The 8,568-nt window shown below is 43.5% G+C and overlaps 1 non-coding gene across 1 annotated transcript; it reads left to right on the forward strand.

Annotated features, from left to right (window-relative positions):
• The first annotated feature begins 7,671 nt into the window (after window positions 1–7,671).
• On the forward strand, window positions 7,672–7,806 carry LOC116524953. Its single transcript, XR_004257549.1, has one exon. It is a non-coding gene; the product is annotated as a small nucleolar RNA SNORA48 (small nucleolar RNA).
• The last annotated feature ends 762 nt before the right edge of the window (window positions 7,807–8,568 follow it).

Consider the following 8,568-nt stretch of genomic DNA (forward strand, 5'->3'; position numbering starts at 1 on the left):
CAAGAAGCTGGCTTATAGGAAGACCTATAGGCCTTTGTGTAGAGGATATCTAGTCTCTTGCCTGCAATTTCCCTGACTCTAAATTCAAAATACTCATAGATAATATTTCTGTAGCTCCTTCTGAATGACAACGGCTCTGTGAGCGTGTATAAGAGTGGGTGGATGATGCAAGATGAGTGATTAATATTAATATTAGTGAGAATCCACCCTATGCCATATTCCTTGAAACAGCTCATGGAGAAGATATCATCATTCAGGTTTTACAGATGAAGTAACTGGAACTCAGAAGATAAATTTGCTCCTTGGGTTGAAGGGTGGAGCTGGAGTTGGGTCCCATGCCCTAGTCCTGCGTTCTCTCATGAGACAGTTGCTTTTCTCTTTTGGTGCACAGCTTTGCAAAAGACCCTGTCCCTCCAATACCAGACAGAACTTACAGTCCTGTTTGTAATTTTCTCTATGCTAATATTACTATAGCATAATGATAAATTAAAAGGGCAGGGTCAAACTTGTAGACAGTGTTATGATCTCAGTTAGCTCTGCGTGTTCTCTGGCCGGTCTCACCGTCTGTCCAACACCCTCTCTCTTCAGTCATGCGGGAGGCTTATGTCAGATGTGTTGTCAGGCAGTGCAGCTCCCACCCTAAATGGAACTCAGGGTTTCTCAGACTCTTTACGATTGACATTTTGTGCTGGATAATCTTTTGGTGTGAGGGCTGTCTTGTGCATTGTAGGATGTTCAGCAGAGTCTCTGACCTCCACTGATCAGCTGCCAATGGCACCTTCTACTCTGAGTTGTAACAACCAAAATGTTTCTAGACACTGCCACATGCTTCCAGGAGAAAGGTGTGGGGGTGGGGGGGAGGTGGAGGGGGGTGGTGCAAAACTGTGCCCAGGAGGGAATCATTAGTCTAACCCAGGAGAAACCTCCCCCATTACGCAACCATAGGTCTCAAGGTATTTCCTGTGCAATCCTGTTCCCCTCACCACATCCTTTAGTACAGCACAGGAGGATGTTCCTGGTTGCTCAGTGCAAGCCAACTCCCTGTGAGCCCCACCATGAACTTACCCCCAGCTTATCTCCTGTTCCTCCTAGTGCATCTCTTACCCCCTCCAGAAAATGAAGAAAAGCAAACATTACATTCAGTGTGACAAACCAGATTCCAAAGAGACAAGCAGATGCTAGGGAAGCCACAGTGTCCATTCCCACAAGATAAGTCTATGCACACAGAGGTTTCTATCCATGAATAGCATCCTCTGGGCATGAATGATACATGGAATTTGGCCCCCTTCAGAGCTGCCTCCATGGAAGCCTCAGTGCCTGTCATGAAAAGTTGCTGAGTATATTTGTTTAATTGAAATGAACTGTACAGCTGGGAAGATTCTGTACTCTGAGATCAGAGCTAGTGGAACTACACCTGCCTGGGAGATGGATATTCAGTCAAGCTGGAGCAAGTCTCTTTGCCTCCCTAGGCCTCAGTTTTCCCATGTGCTTCATGAGAAGGCTGAACAATTGCTTCCCAGGGCATCCCAGCTCTGAGGGTTGTCAAGGACTCTTGAGTGCTGACCTCTGCAGGCAGGGAGCAGTCCTTGGTAAAGGTGGCTGCCCACACCAATGGGTGTGAGGGGTGTGTGTGTGTGTGTTTGTGTGTGTGTGTGTGAGAAAGGGAGATCTGAATTCCTGGTTGTCCACTGAGAAACATTCAGTAGTTAGTAGGGCTGTGTCAGGTTTTGGAAGGGATTCAGAATGAAAGCAAACAAAGAGGCCTGGCACTTGCAGCCCCATGAGAGGAGGGAGAGAAGCGGGGAGGTGGGAGGCAGCCAGGGAGAGCAAGGGGAGGAGGGGAAGCTTTGGGCTCTGTGGCCAGCTCCTGTAGGCAGGAAGCCTCGGTTTGTCCAAGGGACCCAATTTGGCTCGTGGTCTCATCTCTATCTGTTCTGGAGCCAGCAGGCAGATGAGAAGCAGGAGGCAATGCGGTGCTGTAAAAAGAGCCCCATACACTCTCAGGCAGCCTTTCCGGAGGGGAATTTGCCTAGAAAAAGGAAAAATTCAAAAAACCTGCCTATCTCTCACCTCAGCCATTGTCCCTCCAGGAAATGTTTTAAAGAATCAGTGAGCCTAGAGGCCAGGATCTCTCAATAAAGGTATTTATCACAGCAATATTTGTGAGTGAAAATAGGAAACAATACAGCTCTCCACCAATGAATGCTTAAGTAAGTCATGCTTTTCACATAATGGAATTAATGTTAGACCTTACAGTCCTATTTGTAATTTTCTCCATGCTTATATTACTATAGCACAATGATAAATTAAAAGGGCAAAGTCAAACTTGTACATGCTATTATGATCTCAATTAGGTAAACAATCATGTGGATAAAAAGTGACCGGAGGCCAGGTGCAGTGCCTCACACCTGTAATCCCAGCACTTTGGGAGGTTGAGGCAGGGGGATCACTTGAGGTCAGGAGTTTAAGACCAGCCTAGTCAACATGGTGAAACCCCGTCTCTACTAAAACTACAAAAAAAGAAAAAAAAGTTAGCAGGGCATGGCGGCGCATACCTGTAATCCCAGCCACTTGGGAGGCTGAGGTGGGAGAATTGTTTGAACCTGTAGGCAGAGGTTGCAGTGAGCAGGGATCATGCCATTGCACTCCAGCCTTGGTGACAGAGAGACTCCATCTCAAAAAAATAAAATAAAAAAAGAAAAGTGACTGGAAAGAAAAGACAGCAAAATCCATAGGGGCAGGGCAAATTTTCTCTGAATACGATGGGTACGAGTTATTTTGTACTCAGAAAAAATCTCAGCATTTCTGAGAGGAGGGTGAGAGAAACAGAAAGCGCTAGTCGCAGAGTGGGATCTGTAAGACAGGGCTGGTGCCGGGCGCGGTGGCTCAAGCCTGTAATCCCAGCACTTTGGGAGGCCGAGGCGGGTGGATCACAAGGTCAGGAGATCGAGACCATCCTGGTCAACATGGTGAAACCCCGTCTCTACTAAAAATACAAAAACATTAGCTGGGCATGGTGGCGCGTGCCTGTAATCCCAGCTACTGAGGAGGCTGAGGCAGGAGAATTGCCTGAACCCAGGAGGCAGAGGTTGTGGTGAGCCGAGATCGCGCCATTGCACTCCAGCCTGGGTAACATGAGTGAAACTCCTTCTCAAAAAAAAAAAAAAAAAAAAAAGACAGGGCTGCATGCAGGTCCACCTGCCTCACGTCCCCTGACCCAGAGGGAGGCCGCTTTTCCTCTGAGCCTCTCTTCCTCACCTGTGGAGTGGGATGGAAGCCCTGCCAGCCTCCCTCAGGGCTTGTGTGGGGACAGAGCAGCAAGGACAGGGAGGGGACTTGGCTCACGGGGTCCCTGGAGGGCACTGGGAGCCCAGCAGCTCCTCTCTTCCCCAGCAGCAGCTGCCTAGGACCAGTGGCAGCTGGAAGGTTTCTGGGAGCAGAGGCTGGGTGAGGAGGAAAGCGCATCGGAGGGAAACGGCCTGCAGGAGGCACCACCCCACCTCTGCCCCCGCCCCAGCCCAGCTCTCCCCATCTGCTTCCTGCCCAGTGGCCACTTCCGAGTCTCCTGGTCCCACACACAATTCTCAGTTCCTCCCTGGGCCCCGGCCAGACACTGTGCCAGAGAACGACCCCTGGCATACTCCTGCCTTACCTGGGAAACCCTCTTTCTTCTTTTTCCTCCTAAATTGTGTGGGGACTTGAGCCTCTGGTGGTGTTCCTCTCCCTTCCTTCCAGCTGTGCCGGCTAGATGCTACTGTCCCAGCCCCAGACTCTTCATGAAGAGGATCTGGCATCCTGGCCTCAGGCCCAGAAATCCCGAAGGTGGGTTTTCCCCAGCAGCCTAAGGAATCCTCAAGTCGCACCGTGGACTCTGTGGGGCCCCTGACACCTTAGTTATTCCAGGGACCGGCTAATCCCACAAGTAATTTGAAGTTTGGAGTGCCACATGTGCACAGGGCACAGGTCGATGCATACCTGGGAGCTCCAGGGACCACACTCCTCTGAATACAATGGGTACGCATCAGAGGTGGTGAAAGGGGCCCAGCCTACTGGACATAGAGAGACCTCAAAAATGCTGGCTCCCCCGTGAGCTTTCCCTCAGGTGTCAGAGAAGCAAAGACACTGCTCACTTCAGGGAAGACCACCTTGTCCCCAAGCTGAAGTCCTAGAAATCCAGAGTGGGTGACAAGACAGATGCCTTCCAACAGCAGCAGCAGTGCGAGCTCCATCTATCGAGCGCCATCATGTGCCGCGCACACAGCAGACGCTGTACATATATGACATGCACGTGATGCATGGGTGTTGAGTACCTACTTCCAGTCTGCCCAGGAGCTCCGTATTATCCCCCGATGTTTTCATTTGAGGGACAGCGTTCCAAAAGTTAAGCAATTTACCAGTGATCCCTCGTGAGTGACAGAACTGAGATTTCAGTCTCAATACATCTGGTTCTCTTTTTCATCACTTGTAGTCATCATCATCATCACCACCACAATTATCATCATTATTAGTAGGTATTACTTGACTTGGAACAAAATTAAGATACAGAAGTGTGTATATTAAAAATTAAGCCTCACTGTCCAATCACCCAGTCATTTTCTCTGTGGTAAGCAGTATTAGCAATTTCTTGTGTGAAATTTTCCCCAAGATATTCAATGCATATACTAATAAATATTTTTGAGACTAAGCAGAAATATACATTGTTTTACTATCTTCCTGTTCTCATTTAAAAACATGTATTGGAGAGTTTTCCTGAAAAAAAAAAAATTGCTGCCTCATTCTTTTAAATGGCTGCATATGCTCCATTGCATGGGTGTACCATCCTTTAATTAGCCAGTCAGCTACTGGTGGTCTTTTTTTTTTTTTTTAAGACAGTCTTGGTCTGTCACCCAGGCTGGAGTGCAGATCTTGGCTCACTGCAACCTCTGCTTCCTGGGTTCAAGCGATTCTTGCGCCTCAGCCTCCAAGTAGCTGGGATTACCAATGTGCACTACCAAGCCAGCTAATTTTACTTTTTTTTGAGACAGAATCTTGCTCTGTCGCTCAGGCTGGAGTGCAGTGGCACAATTCAGCTCACCGCAACCTCTGCCTCCTGAGTTCAAGTGATTCTCCTGCCTCAGCCACCTGAGTAGCTGGGATTACAGGCGCGCGCCACCACCTATGGCTAATGTTTTGTATTTTTTAGTTGAGCCAGGGTTTCACCATGTTGGCCAGGATGGTCTCGAACCACTGACCTCAAGTGATCCACCTGCCTCAGCCTCCCAAAGTGCTGGATTACAGGCTGAGCCACTGCGCCCAGCCATTGATGGTCACTGATTTTCCCGTCTTGGGCTATTACAATCAATGCTACAACAAATACCATTGCATATTTGTAATTTGGCACATGTGGTGAAAATATATCTGTTTTATGCTCGTTTGTAATTTTGATAGAGATTGTCAAATTCACACATTCCTCTCAACAGTGCACGAGAATGTCTGTGTTCCCACATTCTGCCAACATAGTGTGTTGGCCTTTTGGTCTTAGCCAATCTGATAGGTGAGAAGTTATATGGCACTATAGTATTTAAAACTTGGTACTTAAAACTTTTGATATTTGTAATAATTTAAAATGTGAAATATAGCACACATATACACATTAATATAACAGTATATAAAACATATCTTTAATCTAGAGGATATTAGTAATTACCACCTAATTTTAGAGACGGAACATTGCCAGTTTCTTTGAGGCTCCTGGGGTATCCCTTCCTGATCTTGTCCTCTTTTCCTCCTTCCAGAGATAACTACACTCCTGATTTTAGTTATAATCATTTCCTTGCTTTTCTTAGATTTTATTGTCTATGTATGCATCGTTAAGCAGTATAATTTAGGTTTGCCTCTTTCTAAACTCTGGATAAATTATATCAGTCGCAGGTATTTTTTTTGACTTGTTTCTTCACTCAATATTATGATGTTTGTGAGATCATCTATATTTATGAACGTAGCTAAGTTTGTTAATTTATATTGTTAAGATCCATCAAATGAAGGTAATACAGCTTATGTATACATTCTACTTTGATGAATAATTGGGTTGGTTCCCAACAAATGCTACTGTGAATATTTTATACATTTATCCTGGTATACATACATATTCCTGGTTTTCCTAATTGAATTTACAACCCATCCTTTCTCCACCGATCTGCAATACCATCTCTGCCATGCGTCAGGTCTTGTAACAGGAACGGATCTGTGTGTGGTGTTGCTAATCGTTTCCATTGGTTTACTTGTCTATTCCTGTGTCATCACTACACTGTCCTCATTGATTGCTTTATAGTATGTCTTCATTTCTCATAGGGCACATCCCTTCACCTCCATCCAATACTTCTTCAAATATGTCATAGCTGTTGTTGGTCCTTTTGTTCTATATAAACTATACAACCAGCTTATTAAATTCTACAGTATTTCTTTCTGTGATTAAAAATTGGGATAGGGCCAAGTGTGGTGGCTCATGTCTGTAATCCCAGCACTTTGGGAGGCCAAGGTGTGTAGATCACTTGACATCAGGAGATCAAGACCAGCCTGGCCAACACGGTGAAACCCCATCTCTACTAAAAATACAAAAATTAGTCAGGCATGGTGGCATGTGCCTGTAATCCCAGCTACTTGGGTGGCTGAGGCAAGAGAATCGCTTGAACCCAGGAGGTGGAGTCTATAGTGAGCTGAGATCACGCCACTGCATTCCAAACTGGGCAACGAGTGAGACTCTGTCTTTAAATAAATAAATAATAAATAGGGATAACATTGACTCTATAGATCAATTTGAAGAGAACTATCATCTTTATAACATTGAGTTTATAACAATGTTCTGTCTCTCTTTATTTTAATATTGTTCAAAATTTTTTATAATTTATACTTTCATGCCTAAAGATCTTAGAACTCTTTGCCAGGTTTACCCCTAGTTAATTTATATTTCTTGGTGTCTTTTTAAGAAAATTCATTATCTCTTGCTGGAATATAGAAATGCAATAGATTTCTTTTTGCTTTTAATTTAGTTCTATGACCTGGCTAAACTCTTTTCTTTAAAAAAAAAATAAATAAATAAAATTTTTATTTTCTATTTCCTTTAAAATTTATTTTCATTTAAAAAAATCTGTCCTCACAGTCTAGTCTCATAAACCCTTTTCAATTCTTATATCTGTAAATTATTTTAGATTTTCTCATAGGTCACAATAATCTTATCTGTGAATAATGACAGTATTTTTTCTTGCTTCAAAAATTTTAGACTTCTTGTTTCTTTTTCTTGCCTTGTTGCACAAGCTGGTTCCTCCAGTTCAATACTGAATGAAAAGCAGCAATAGCAAACTTCCTTATCTCATTCGCATCTCAGAGTGAATGCCTTCACTGTTTTCACCATTTAATATGATATTTGCCATAGGTTTTCATAGATAATTTTTCTTCTCTAAAGAGTGTTCCCTTTTGTTCCTGGTTGGCTAAGACTATTTATTACAAAAAGGCATTGAATTATTGTTACCTGTTTTAAAAACCTCTAAACTTTAAAATAATTAGATTCATAGAAAGTGGCAAAGATAGTGCAAAGATGTCTCTTGTATCCTTCTGCTAGTTTTGCCTGTTTGTTACACCTTGCCTAAATACACAATATTCAATATGCAATAGCATACTAAGAAATTGACATTATGTCCCTGACCTGGATAGAGTGGCATCTGGTTGGTGGTGTCCCTCTGATATCAGCCAGGGACAAAGCAACCCGTTGTTCATCCCAGCTTGGCTTTTGATCTGTGCTTATGCCTGGTTCATGCCTTAGACACATAGGAAAAAGAAAAACAAAAAAAGAAACTGACATTAGTGCAATGTGTATGTGTATAGTTTTATTTCATTTTATTGCATGTGTGGATTCATACAACCACCAACACAATCAAGGCATGGTCCTATTCTATCACCACAAAGGTATCCCCCATGCTATCCATTTCTAGCCATACCTAATCTCCTCCCCACACCATCTATAACGCCTGGAAGCCACTAATTTGTTTTTCATCCCCACGATTTTGTCATTTGAGAATGTTGTAGAAATGGAATAATACAGTATATAATCTTTTGATATTGACTTTTTCTCACTTAGTGTAATGCTGTGAGGTCTATGCGTGTTGCTGCATATATCAATAGTTAATTTCTGTTTATTGCTGAATAGTATTCTATGGCATGGATGTACCAAAGTTTGTTTATCCATTCACCCATTTTAGGACATTTTGGTTGTCCCAATTTTTGGCTATTGCAAATAAAGCTACCGTGAACAATTAATTGTATAGTAGCTTTTCTGTGTGTGGACATAAATGTTGATTTCCTGGGATAAATACCGGAGTGTTATTTAGTTTCGTGTAATTGCTGAGTTATATGGCAAGCATATATTCAGTTTTTTAGGAACTGCCTGTTTTCCATAGTAGGTGTTTCATATACACCTCCCACCAGTAATGTGTGAGAGATCTAGTTTCTCTGAATGTTTGCCAACTTCAGCGCTGTGAACATGTTTTATTTTACCTGTTCCAAGAGGTGTGAAGTGATTCCTTATGGTCTTAA

This window comes from Sapajus apella, unplaced genomic scaffold, assembly GCF_009761245.1.
Source record: "Sapajus apella isolate SASKATOON/1434 unplaced genomic scaffold, GSC_monkey_1.0 scaffold46, whole genome shotgun sequence".
NCBI lineage: Eukaryota > Metazoa > Chordata > Mammalia > Primates > Cebidae > Sapajus > Sapajus apella.